The following is a 9,898-nucleotide window of genomic DNA, read 5'->3' on the forward strand; positions in this document are numbered from 1 at the left end:
TAATCGCCCCTTAGGCAGGTACATTCCTCACATTCCTTTCTCCGCTAGCTGCTAAGACGTTGTTAACCCCAGCGACCATGGGAAAAGGCTGCCGTCTGCTTCAGAGAGTCTAAAGGGAGTGGGCACAAGATAACAAGAGGTGAAGAGGTCAGAGTGGAAGTCTCTTTCATCTTTTCAAGCTGTTTCCAACCCAGACAAAGGATTCTGTCCAGGGGTGCAAGGCCCACGCGGCTTTATTTTATGGTCTGGCCCTGAAAGGGGGTTGGGAGGGCCGTGGCGTATCTGGATATTGTTTTGGAGGCGAAGGCCTGGCTCCCGGGAAGTCCTCGACTCCTGGGGGAATGCTAAGTGGAAGGAAGAGCAAGCCGCCCCTGCTTCGGCGGAAGAGACCACCCAGCTACTCAAAGGGGAGTGTGAAGGGCTTGAATGGAATGAGCTGTCCTGCAGGATTTATCATTTAGACAGTGAGATTAAGGGTGTGAGGCTGTTTAGCGGCTTCAAGTCGGAGTAGCTCCAGGATTTGCAGAAGAGAAGGGGGAGGGGAGAATTGAGGAGGGGGGAGTAGGGAGGGGCGGCATGGAGATGAATGGAGAGGTAGGGACAGTTTGCAAACGGGGTTTACGGGGAGTGGAATCCAAACTCCCAGCTCGCCGTGAACCTGCTTTATGACTTTGAACAAGTCATTTCTCCCTTTTGTACAATGAAGCGATTGGAAGGATACAAGAAGGTGCCTCAAGAGGCTGCCTGCAACGCTCCCCCCCCCCCCCCCCCTATGCTTTTCTTCAGCTCGCTTCATTGATTGTGTTTTTTTGTTTTTTCAACGTTTTTTATTTTATTATTTTTGGGACAGAGAGAGACAGAGCATGAACGGGGGAGGGGCAGAGAGAGAGGGAGACACAGAATCGGAAACAGGCTCCAGGCTCCGAGCCATCAGCCCAGAGCCTGATGCGGGGCTCGAACTCACGGACCGCGAGATCGTGACCTGGCTGAAGTCGGACGCTTAACCGACTGCGCCACCCAGGCGCCCCTGATTGTGTTTTATTAGAAAAGTAGCGTGGCCACATTATCAATAATTGAAAGTGAACAACCCTCCATTTTACCAAAATCCCCAGTCCAGTCCCCACTGCCTTCGTACAAGAACGACTGCCTTTTGGGTAGAATTCCCTTCGAGCTCTTTTCATATGTATGTACAGTTTAAAAATTTTTTTAAATTTTTATTTATTTATTTTAAAGACTTATTTATTTGTTTGTTTATTTATTTATTTAAGTTTATTCATTTCTGAGAGACAGAGACAGTATGAGCAGGGGAGGGGCAGACAGAGAGAGGTAGACCCAGAATCCAAAGCAGGCTCCAGGCTCCAAGCTGTCAGCCCAGAGCCCAACGCGGGGCGCAAACTCACCACGAGATCATGACCTGAGCTGAAGTCGGACACTCAACCGACTGAGCCACCCAGGCATCCCAAGACTTATTTATTTTTGAGAGAGAGAGAGCTCAAGCAGAGAAAGGGCAGAGAAAGAGGGACAGGATCTGAAGCAGGCTCTGCGCTGAGGGCAGCCAGCCCCAAGCAGGACTCGATCTCACAAATTGTGAGATCGTGACCTGAGCTGAAGCTGGATGCTCAACTAACTGAGCCACCCAGGTGCCCCCTTAAACATTTCTTCAGTGGTTATTTATTTTGAGAAAGAGAGGGAGGGAGAGCAACTGGGGGAGGGGCAGAGAAAGAATCTCAAGCATGGATTGGAGCTTGGAGCTCAACTAGGGGCTTGATCTCACCACGCCTGAGATCATGACCTGAGCTGAAATCAAGAGTCAGGTGCTTAACCAACTAAGTCCCCCAGGCGCCCCTCGTCCGTATACACAGTTTTAACATCTCTGTACTGTACCTACAATTCAGCCTTGTGGATTGTTTTCCCTCCCCGGTAAATTCATGGTGCTGGGTATCTTCTGTTTGCTCCTACAGGTTTTCTCACCAACTGCCTTCACCCTGCTCTGCACTCCCGCAGGCTGCCGTGCGCTCCTTTGCCTCCTTGGCTTCCGGTTGGGTTTGAGAGATGTTTCTACCCCACCTCCCTCCCTTCCAGGTCACTGCAGACTAGCTGAGTCCCTCCATTAAAGGCCGCAGGTCCTGGCTGGTGACCCTCTAGGCCTTCCTCCATGTAGTTCTCTCTCCATGTTCCGATAGGGCCCCACTTACCCCTTCAGGCCCAGCCTGCAAGTGGAAACAGCCCTCCTCTCTGTTGCTTTTCCAAATGCTGCTCACACCGTTGCAAACAGTTCCTTTATTAAACTCTCTTCAAAGTTCCCAATTTTGATTGTGCCATCTGTTTCCTGCTGGGACCCTGATGGTCCCAGAATGTATATCATTAGTATTTTCCAGATTACTACACACAATCTAAGCGCACGGTGGTTGCAAAGCACAGTGTTGAATACACGCATACAGTGTATACAAATGCCGTCGTGCACCTAGCCATTCCCTAATCCGTCCGCGTGTACTCTGCTTCCTGTTTTTTGGTGTGTGTTTGTTTTGGTTTTGGGTTTTGGGTTTTTTGGGGTTTTTTGTTTTTTGTTTTTTTCCCCCAGTATCAAAACCTCCGGGAAGCCCCCCCCCCCCCCCCCCCCAAAAGAGACATTGTGGTTTCATCGCAGGCACTTCCTTTCCTTTCTGGGCTAAAGCTCAAGGCACCCATGCTACTGATCCTTTCAAGTTTGTTTTCAATTGCGGCCTTTGGCTGCCCTCAGGGAACTTACCAGTTGGTAGTGCAAAATTGAGAAATGTGATGCTAGAGGAATAGCTGAGCCAAATGATGTGACACAGGTAGACGTTCTGGGGTTGAGGAGGGATGGAGATGAGAGTTATTGGTAAAGGCCTCCTGGCTGGCTGGGCTGTTTCAGGACAGGGCTTTCTAATTATGACCCAGGTTCCTTTATCTGAATCCAGAAGTGGGCCCTCATCTGACTTTTTGATTCGTGTATCAAGTAAAAATGCCAGGTGTTTACTTTCAACTAGAAAAATGTCTGTCGGGTGGACGTGAATCTTTGCGTCAATATGCCTGGTGCGTCATGTGCTATAAGCGGAAGCCAAGTGGTAACTGGAGTAGCGTTTGGGGAGTACGGGTTTATTGCAAGGAGGGGTCAGATGACTTGAAAGCTTAAGGGCATTAGGCTGGGTACCCAGGCTCACCCACCTCCACGGTAGGGATGACCTTGCCCGTGGGACCTTAATATTCCCAGTCTGTTGGCCAAGACCCCCTTCTCTCTGCCCAGATAGTGGTCCGATATGCATGGTCAGCTTGAGCCTTTGTAACTCTTCCTTTTCCTTGCCTTTGACCCTCCCTTTCACAGAGGCTTTACAATTGCATTCTGCACAGGAATCACCTGGGAATCTTGTTAAATACAGATTGGGATTCAGTAGGTTTGGGGTGGGGCCTGAGAACTTGCAGTTTTAATGTATGCCAAAATTCCTTCAATCTAGTACGACCTCGTCTTCTGGAGCCACTGAGCCCTTTAAGAGAATGCCTTTCTTGGGGGTCCTGGCTGAGTCAGTTGGTGCAGCGTGTGACTCTTGATCTCAGAATAGTGAGTTCGAGCCCCGCGTTGGGTGTACAGATTACTTAAAAATAATCTCTTAAAACCAAATGGATGTCTTTCTTATCTCTGCTCTAGTTGTGATAATAGTAATTTCTAATTTAATATTCGGATGGGCAGTCTTCTGTTTCAGTACCTGGTAGGGGGGTGGAATAGTGGTGGTAGCTTCCTAAAGCGGCAAGGGGAGATCTCTGAGGAGGTGGGACCTTCCTCACCTGGGGGCTGAAGGACTGGCTCAGGTATTCTTTCCTGCTCTTCTCTGTTGCCTGGGAGCTGTAGACCAACCACTCACCACCCATCCTTTACTTTACCTAAAGCCGGAAAACCTCATCACCTGAGGTCTTTGCTTCTTCTGTTTGTGAAGTGACTTAGCTTGAACCTTCAAAGACAGTCTCCTCATAATTTTAAATGAAGAATTGAACAGAATAGGATGGGGAGTTAATCATAAGCATGTTGCTCACACCGCTTTACCTTCTAAAAACACTTGACAGTTTACAGATCACTTAGATATCCACAAACTTTGGATCCTTACAATGCTGGCAGGTGGGGCAGGCATTATCCCTATTTACTAGATAAAAGGAGTCTCACAGAGGGCAAATGACATATCCAGTCTCAACCAGCTACTGGATGGTGGAACTTGGGTTCAACTTGTAAATGCCTTCTTAGCTCCGGGGCACCTGGGTGGCTCAGTTGACTTTGGCTCAGGTCATTATCTCACGGTTCTTGAGTTTGAGGCACGCATCAGGCTCTGTGCTGTCAGCACGGAGCCTGCTTGGGATTCTCTGTCTCCCTCTTGCCCCTTCCCTGCCCTTTCAAAAAAAATAAATAAACATTTTATTTATTTATTTTTATATTTATTAATGTTTATTTATTTTTGAGAGAGAGAGAGAGAGAGAGAGAGAGAGAGAGCGAGCAGGGGAGGGGCAGAGAGAGAGGGAGACACAGAATCCAAAGCAGGCTCCAGGCTCCAAGCTGTCAGCACAGAGCCTGACGCGAAGCTTGAACTCACAAAGTGCGATATCACGACCTGAGCCAAAGTCAGATGCTTAACCGACTGAGCCACCCAGACGTCCCCTAATAAACACTTTTTTTTTAATATTAAAAAACATAAACACCCTCTTAGCCTGGATTGCACGTCTTCTTGATTTTCTATGTAAAAAGAATTGCAGTGCTCCTGGGTGGCTCAGTTGGTTAAGCATCTGACTTCGGCTCTGGTTGTGATCTCATAGTTCGTGGGTTCGAGCCCCACATCAGGTTCTGTGCTGACAGCTCGGAGCCTGGAGCCTGCTTCGGATTCTGTGTCCCTTTCTCTGCCTCTCTCCTGCTTGTGCTAGCTCTCTCTCTCTCTCTCTCATAAATAAATAAAATATTAAAAAATAAAAAGAAAGAATTGTAACAATTGCTGCCTCTCCCCCAGCTTTCTATGATTTGACCCTGCCCATTCTCACTGTCACGGTCCCTACCCAGGCTGCCATCATCACACACTGGAATTATCACCAGAGCAGTCAGTCTAGATTATTAAGACTAGAACAAATGCTCATGGAGCCCTACTATGTGCCAGGCCCTGTGCCAAGCTCTGAGGGTAGGGATGACTTTGTCCTGACCTTCCAGGAGACACAGAGACCTGAAACAGGTCACTGCAACAGGACGAGGAAAGAGCAGTGATGTAAGATGTACAGGCACCTGCGACAGGGCTAGGTGATGGAAGCCTTTTCCTTCCCATGGGTCTTCTGGATGTCAGGTTTTCTTCATCACAGGCACCGAGTGCTGTGTGTTCCCTGGTCAAGATCCTCTAGTGATGTCACAGTGCCAAGACTCCAACATGTGCCACGTCCTCCATTATCTGCCCCTGAATCTTAACTTTCCTTACTACAGCACTCTAAGCTGGTCACAAGTTTATTCCTGATTGGTCCAGACACATATTCTTATGATTCTGGTCAAAGAGTCATAGTGATAACCTTAATACTACTAATTGCTTGTCTGTGTCTCTCTACTAAGCACTTTTTAATGTTATTTCATGCAATGCTCCCATCTCAAAGGGGGTAGGTATCATCTTCCTCATGAAAGAACCTTGGTTCAGAGAGGTTAAGTAACTTGCCCAAGTCACACAGCTAGAACATAGCTGAGTAGAACTAACCGCCTAGGTCAAACCCAAAGACATCCCACACTTGCCATCCCACTCTGCTGAAATGAGGGCAGAGAATGCTGTGAATTAGGGATAGTAATTTTTTTTTCATGTTTAATGTTTATTTTTGAGAGAGAGAGAGAGACAGAGTGAGGGTAGGGGAAAGGCAGAAAGAGGGAGACACAGAATCCAAAGCAGGCTCCAGGCTCTGAGCTGTCAGCACAGAGCCCCACACAGGACTCAAACTCACCAACTGTGAGATCATGACCTGAGCCGAAGTCTGATGCTTAACTGAAGGAGCCACCCGGGCACCTTGGAATTAGTAATTTTGTCTCCTTACTCCTGCTGCTACCCAACCTGAAATACGCACTTTCTGCTTCAGGGATCTCAATGTTGCACTTCTCAAAACACCCCAGAGACTTTCCTCACCTTGAATTCCCTGCATTGTTGCTTGCTGTCTTTATACTGTATGATCTTGGATTACTTAAGCTTCCAATGCCCTGGAATTGTTCTCTAGTGATTTTGTGGAGGTACATTTGAGCCTGACTACAAACTGCTATTCAGACTGGCTAGAGGGCCAACATCCATAATAATAACTAACAAGTAATGTTGCTGAAAATGGAGACAAGTTATTCCGAACTTGCAAGGTGTCAAGAAAGCCTTGCAAAAAAACAAAACCAAAAACAAAAAAGGTGAGCAGTATAATTAGCACGGTCATATCTCTGGGCTACAGTTTTCTCATCTGTAAAGTGCATGGACTTGAACTAGATGGTCTCTAGGCAACAAATATTTACTGTATTCCCCCCAGGCACCAGGCACCGTTCTAGGTACTGGGGATGAAATAGACAAAAATTCTTGCTGTTATTCTAGTAAAAGGAGATGACAATAGACAAAGTAAATACGTAAATACATGAAGTATATATATTATGTCAGATAGCGATAAGGGTGAAAGAGAAATATAAAGCAGGGAGGGGGAAAGGAAATGCCCAGAAGGGACATTATCTGACTTGTATTTAAAAAGGCTCACTAGCTGGGGTGGAGAATAGACAGTAAGCGGATAAGCGAGTAATCAGGGAGACTGGTTAGCAGACAGTTGCTAGCAGTCCAGTCCATGGCTGGTGGTGTGGCTGGGACAAGGAGCAGAGGTTAGAAGTGGTCAGAGTTTGGGGGCGCCCGGGTAGCTCGGTCGGTTAAACATCTGACTTCGGCTCAGGTCACGATCTCGCAGTTCATGAGCTGGAGCCCCGCATCAGACTCTGTGCTGACGGCTCAGAGCCTGGAGCCTGCTTTGGATTCTGTGTCTCCCTCTCTCTCTCTGCCCCTCCCCTGCTCATTCTCTCTCTCTGTCTCTCTCTCTCTCTCTCTCTGTCAGAAATTAGTAAACATATAAATAAATAAATAAATAAATAAGTAAGAAGTGGTCAGGTTTTGAATATATTTTGAACGTAAAGCCAGCATAATTTACTGATGGATTGTATGTAATGCTGACTCAAGCATGTCTCCCAGGTCTTTGCCTTGGAAGGAAGGAACATCTGTGAAGATAAGAGTTGCCATTAATGAAGATGGCAGAGACTATAACTGGAGCAGGTTTTGAGGAGACAATCAAGTGGAAGTATGGAGTAAGCAGTGGAGACATGAGTCTGGAGTTTAAGGGGGAGGTCCAGGCTAGAGAGATAAAGGTGAGGGCCGTCTAGGTATAGATGATGTATCAGACACTTCCTTAAATTCTCTCGGCCTTATCTTCTTCTCCCAGCTTGATGTCGTGCAGTTGGTATTGGCCAGATTTGCAATGGGTACAAACTGACCGTGCCTCACCCCTGCCTCTCTGGGTATTTCTTGCTTCCGGTACAAAGGTGGCTGTAGGACAATCATGGAAACTCACTCAGCACCGCCATATTATGTATAACTCAGAGAGTTGAGTTGATGGGGGAGTTGACACTCATGGGGCCGCCCTTAACCAATGTTGAAGAGAAGCTGGTGGATAAATGTGGATCCCTTTTTATCCCTTAACAGCCAGTTCTGAATCTCCTTAGAAGGTTGTGTGGAGAAAAGCGTCAGTATCCTATAGTGGTTGTCACTCATTAGTGCTCAGTAATGCACTTGAATTGGTTTATCCTTTCTTCTCTGTTTCTGTCACCCTGTCCCTCATTTCTGCTCTCTGGAATTTCATTCCCATATAAACTACCTGCATGCAAACCTTTTATGAAGGCTCTGCTTCTAGAGGAACCTAGGCTAAGCCTCATGGCATTTAACATGAGACTGAATGAGATCACCAAATGGATTGGTGAAGATTGGGTACAGATACAAGGATTGAGCCCCAGGACCCTCCAACATGTAGAGGTGAAAGAGATGGAAAGAACCCACCCTAAAGAATAGCCAAGAAAATGCAGTGTCTTGGAAGCCGAGAGAAACAAGTGTTAAAGGGAGAAGAAGCGGTCAGGTGATCCTCGGTGGGTCAAGTAATATGAAGACTAATGATGACCTTTAGGATTAACCACAAGGGCGGGGGTGGGGAGGATTGCTGATCTTAACAAAGAGCAGTTTGGGTAGAGGTGTGCAGTGATCGAAATGAGTTTGAGACGGGTGCCTGGGTGGCTCGGTCGGTTAGTTGCCAACTCTTGGTTTTGGCTCAGGTCATGATGTCACAGTTTGGGAGTCCGAGTGCGGAGCCTGCTTGGGATTCTCTCTCTCTCTCTGCCCTTCCCTGCTCATGCTCTCTGTCTGTCAAAATAAATAAACTTAAGAAAAAAGAAAAAGAAAAAAAAATGAGTTTGAGAGAGATAAGCTAGAGGGGAAGTAGAGTCAGAAGAAACTCTTTTTTTTTTTAATGTGTATTTATTTATTTTGAGAGAGAGTGTGCGTGTATGGGAGAGCAGAGGAGGGGCAGAAAGGAGAGCGAGAATTCCAAGCAGGCTCTGCACTATCAACGTGAGCCCGAGTCGGGGCTCGAACCCATGACCCACGGAGGGTTTCTCCTGTGCTGAAATCAAGAGCTGGATGCTCAACCAACTGAATCACCCAGGCGTCCCGGGAGAGACTCTTTTCAAGATGGGTGGAATTGTAGCATGTTTAAATACATTTATATGCTGTGGTGAATGATTTAGCAAACAGGGAAATACAGATGATACAGGAGAGAGGAGAGAGCTTTGCTGGAGGGAGGGGATGGGATCTAGAGGCCAGTGAAGGTGTCTGCCTTAGATAGGAGCCAGACAGTTTATCCCCAAACTGCAGGAGAAGCAGAGTATGCGGGTAAATTCTCACATTCCGCGACTCACGGAGCGCTTGAGTCGCAAGATGTCAATCACTTGGGCCTGTGCCATCCACACACCATTGATGAGAAGCAGATCTGCAGTTAGAATCCAGGCTTCCCCTGCCCTGCCCAGCACCCGAGGGCTCTCCCCTTGGGGACAATCCTGACCTTACTCAGCTATCCACCCCTCCTGTGCTCCTAGTCTAGCGGACTCCAGAAAGGACAGCAGAACAGGGAAATGGAGACATGGGCAAGCTTCAGAATAGAACCACCAAATCAGGCGAGTTAACTTGAAGGTCTGCCGGTGAGTTTTGGTGAGTTTCCTAAATACCTAGGGGTATTTAGGAATCAATGTCATCACCGTAAGGAAAGCTGTAAACGGGCAAACTGGGTTGAGCAAAATGCAGAAGGAGGATATTATAAACCCAAGTACAGACCGAAGGGCACAAATCCTTCTGGAACCTAAATTCCTGGTTTCGAATACTGTCAGGCCTGGTTTTCCTGATTTGAAGTTTGGAAACATGGTCTCTCTAAGCTTAGAGTTGAGTGGGTGGGCAGTGAGTGTCTGGGGTGGGGGGAGGGGGGTGTCACAGAGAGGCACAAACCGTGGGGAAGAGCCACACACACACACAGCTTTGCCTTGACCTCCAGGAAGCTTGCAAAAACCCCTGCATTCTCTCTCAAACATTCTCCGTGCTTTTGTGTGACGTCCTGTGTCAGGTATGCAGGGCAGGGGAGTGGAGGGATATACAAAACAGGTAAACTGAAAGAGGTCCTGTCCTCAAATTTTTACGATCTTTTTTTTTTTAATATTTACTTTTGAGAGAGAGAGAGCGCACAAGTGAGCGGGGGAGGGGCAGAGAGAGGGAGACAGAGGATCCAAAGCAGGCTCCAGGCTCTGAGCTGTCAGCACGGAGCCCGATGCGGGGCTCAAACT

The sequence above is a fragment of the Panthera uncia genome, assembly GCF_023721935.1.
Source record: "Panthera uncia isolate 11264 chromosome B2 unlocalized genomic scaffold, Puncia_PCG_1.0 HiC_scaffold_24, whole genome shotgun sequence".
NCBI classification, from domain to species: domain Eukaryota; kingdom Metazoa; phylum Chordata; class Mammalia; order Carnivora; family Felidae; genus Panthera; species Panthera uncia.